The 4230-nt window shown below is 43.6% G+C and overlaps 1 non-coding gene across 1 annotated transcript; it reads left to right on the forward strand.

Annotated features, from left to right (window-relative positions):
• The first annotated feature begins 1928 nt into the window (after positions 1-1928).
• Positions 1929-2000, forward strand: TRNAY-AUA (transfer RNA tyrosine (anticodon AUA)). Its single transcript has one exon. It is a non-coding gene; the product is annotated as a tRNA-Tyr (tRNA).
• The last annotated feature ends 2230 nt before the right edge of the window (positions 2001-4230 follow it).

The raw sequence follows: 4230 nt of genomic DNA on the forward strand, positions 1-4230 counted from the left end.
TTGGCACAGGGCATGAATAAGAGTGGGCTTCCCAGATGGTGTTACTGGTAAAGAATCTGCCTGCTAATGCAGGAGTCACAAGAAACACAGGTTCAATGCCTAGGTCAGAAAGATCCCCCGGAGTAGGAAATGGCAACCCACTCCAGTATTCTTGACTGGGAAATCGCATGGACAGAGGAGTGTGGCGGGCTATAGTCGTGGGGTCAGACACAACTGAGTGACTGAACACAGCGCAGCAGGAGCAGGAAGAAGAGCACAGGTATTCTAACTCCTGGGCTGGCACTTTCTTCCCCACACTTGTGGTTTCATGCTGTAAAATCCAAGCATACACACACTTAGGCAGACAACATGCCCCTGCACGTGCACACATATACACACACACAATGTATTTTCACTCTTCTTTTTGAAGATTTCAAATAGTGATGCTTATCAATATGTTAAATGCAAACTTAGAGTCGTGAGTCATCTGTGCTGTGCTCTACTGAGGAGTTTAAAGGGACTAGGAATTTGGGGACAACCTGATGTTCAAAATGAGAACTCAAGATCATCAGACTGACTACTCTAGACATCTGTAGCCCCAAACCTGAATTGCTGGACTTTATGAAACCTGACAGAGAATGCAAAGAGTGACAGTGGACCAATTTCCATTCGCTTCCCCATCACCACTTTACACTGTCTCCACAGTTTCCTTTATGAAATATAAAGATGATAATGGACACCTGGCTCCAAAGACTCTGAGAGCCTCCCATTTCCTAGATGAAAGCTAAGATCTTCAGCATGGAGTGTAAGATGATCTTAGCTCCCTAGCCTGCCCCAGATGGATCCTGCTCACACCTGTTAAGTCTCAGAGCTTCCCAGAAGATTGCATCTCATGAGCCCTGAAACAAGTTCCTCCAGTCCTTCCACCCAGCTTCCTGGGCAAGCCTCCAAGATGCTTCCTCTATAGCTTCTGATGTCTGTCTGAGAAGGAGTATTGACCTCCCTAATACCCCAACTTGTATCACAGGTAGGTACACTGATCTCCTTAATTCCCCATAGTAGAACTCAGACCCAAGTTATGTCAAGAAGACATACTGAAGACCCCAGTATCTAACAAAGGAGAAAGGATAATTTGCATTTTCTAGAAGCTATAAATAAAACCTATTGACACAAATCCAACCTCAGAATCCTCACCCAACTCCTGCCCCATTTCTTGTCAACTCTACCCTTACCCAAGACCTTTCAAGGCATCTCCACATGTGTGAGTTTAGATTACAAGTAGATATATGTCTCAATCAGCTTAAGCCACTCTAAAAGAACACCATAGAACTTCCCAGGTGGCTCAGTGGTGATTCCTGGGTCAGGAAGATCCCCTGAAGGAGCTAATGGCAACACACTCCAGTATTCTTGCTTGGAAAATTCTGTGGACAGAGGCGTCTGGCAGGCTACAGTCCATGAGGTTGCAAAGAGTTGTACATGACTGAGCAACAGAGCACAGAGAACACCATAAACTGGTGGCTTATAAGCAGCAGACAGTTATTTCTCACAGTTCTGAAGGCTATGAAATCCAAGATCAGTGCACAGACCAATTCGGTATCTGTTGAGAATTGCTTCTTGGTTCTTAGACAGCCATCTTCTCACTGGGTACTTACATAGTGGAAGGTGGGGAGGGAGCCTTCTCTGGGCGCTTTTATAAGGCACTAATTCTGCTTATGAAGGCAATCGCAACCCACTCCAGTACTCTTGCCTGGAGAATCCCAGGGACGGCAGCCTGGTGGGTTGCCATCTATGGGGGTCACACAGAGTCGGACACGGCTGAAGCAACTTAGCAGCAGCAGCAGCAGCAATCCTGCTTATGAAGGCTCCACCCCTATGACCTAATCACTTCCCCAAGTCCCACCTCCTAATATCATCACACTGGGACTCCTAATATCATCACACTTAGGCCTTCCCTGGTGGCTCAGATGGTAAAGCGTCTGCCTATAATGCAGGAGACCTAGGTTCAATCCCTGGGTTGGGAAGATCTCCTGGAGAAGGAAATGGCCACCCACTCTGGTATTCTTGCCTGGAAAATCCCATGGATGGAAGAGCCTGGTAGGCTACAGTCCATGGGATCGCAAAGAGTCAGACATGACTGAGTGACTTTCTTTCAGTTTCAATCCTGCTTATGAGGGCTCCACCCCTATGACCTAATCACTTCCCCAAGTCCCACCTCCTAATGTCATCACACTGGGACTAGGATTTCAACATATGAATTTGGGGGGACATAGACTTTCAGTCTACACTAAGAAGAAAATCTTCCTCTCCATTACTACTAAGAACCACAGTATTTCTTGTTCAGGATGGCTGACAGTGGGATGATCCATTTCCTTCTGAGTAAGTCCTAGTCACAAGGTGAAATCTATCCACGATTCTCTACCCTCACTGGAAAACTACACTTGCCTATGGTTTGTTCAGTTCCAGAAGCATGTCTCATTGGCCAAACTCTTGACGAGTTTCTGAAGCTGTCTTTCCTCCAGCCTCTCAGGTGTGTGACCTGAGCTTCACTGTGCTCTGCAGGAAATAAATCTTGTCTATTCCCAAATTCTCACTTCACAGATGAGAAACATGAAGCCAGAAGGGACTTGCCCAAGGCACCCAGCAAGTCAACAGCAAATCTAGGACTAGAATTCAGGTCATGCAAAGTCCAGTCAAGTACTCTTTCTTTTAATATATTCTTGAAATCTCAATAATAAGACTTTTAATTTTCTATTTATATGGATACACATATGAGTTGTCAGCAAGTGAATGGATACGACAACTCTGGGAAGTTGTATTCAACATATGAAAACCAATTCTGGGTCACAATACTCCTTGGGGGCCCATCATTCCTTAGCCATAAACATAATAACTGAAGTGGGAAGGTAAATTTCAACAGCAGAGGTATGACACACACTGTAATCGAGTTAGAAGATATATGCAGAGACTGTTAATAATGCATGTAAGATGCTGAATATTACTTTCCTCATTATAAATATTTAAGAGCATATGGTTTTTAATAGCACAAGATATTACACAGTGATCAGCTCATATAAACGGTTACATGAAGTCCAAGGAAAGACATCCCTTCCTGTATCCGGAATGATCACAAAAGTGACATTCTTAAATGGAAAAATAAAGTCCATAATGAAAGACCCCAGAGTTACAGTTTTAATTCATGATGACTCTATCATCCCTTACCACAGGACTCAGTCAAACAAACATTCTTCCATGTGATCTCCAGGGATAGTTTCCTGCTTTGCTTTTCTAATGATGATTTTTTACATTTGCTTTTTCTTTATTAAATCTACTTCAGTTCAGTTCAGTCACTCAGTCATGTCCAACTCTTTGTGACCCCATGGACTGCAGCACACCAGGCTTCCCTGTACATCACCAACTTCCACAGTTTACTCAAACTCATGTCTATCGAATTGGTGATGCCATCCATTTCATCCTCTGTTGACCTCTTCTCCTCCCACCTTCAATCTTTCCCAGCATCAGGGTCTTTTCAAATGAGTCAGTTCTTCACATCAGGTGGCCAAAGTAATGGAGTTTCAGCTTCAGCATCAGTCCTTCCAATGAATATTCAGGACTGATCTCCCTTAGGATGGACTGGTTTGATCTCCTTGCAGTCCAAGGGACTCTCAAGCATCTTCTCCAGCACCACGGTTCTACTTAATTTTTTTTATAATTGAGTGTAACTGATTTACATTGTTGTGTTAGTTTCTGCTACACAATGACGTAAATCAGCTATGTGTATACATATATCCCCTCACTCTTGAGGCTCCCACCTGAGCCTCCCCCCGCTCTAGGTCATCACAGAGCACCAAGCTAGACTCCCTGTGCCATACAGCAGCTTCCCACTAGCTAGCTGTTTTACAAATGGTATGTGATTATATGTCGATACTACTCTCAATTTGTTCCACCCTCCTCTTGCCTCTCTGTGCTTTCTGTATAATTAAACCTTTGTTATCAAGCCAAATTTTTGTGTTTTCCTAGCTGATAAAAGGATTGCCTATCTCAGCCAGGCCTACACACCATAAATATCTAGATTAATTCCCAGCTGATCATTAACATGAAGACTTTGCCTTTAAAATACTGGCATTACAAGAATATAAGTGGCTCTGTATAAGCAACTTGAAATGGATTCTTCTTTATCTTACGTTGAACTGCTTCCAAAGCTAAGGAGGGTCTTTTGGAATCTCCTGCATGCATATAGTTTGTCCAGAGCTT

The sequence above is a fragment of the Ovis canadensis genome, chromosome 3 (assembly GCF_042477335.2).
Source record: "Ovis canadensis isolate MfBH-ARS-UI-01 breed Bighorn chromosome 3, ARS-UI_OviCan_v2, whole genome shotgun sequence".
NCBI classification, from domain to species: domain Eukaryota; kingdom Metazoa; phylum Chordata; class Mammalia; order Artiodactyla; family Bovidae; genus Ovis; species Ovis canadensis.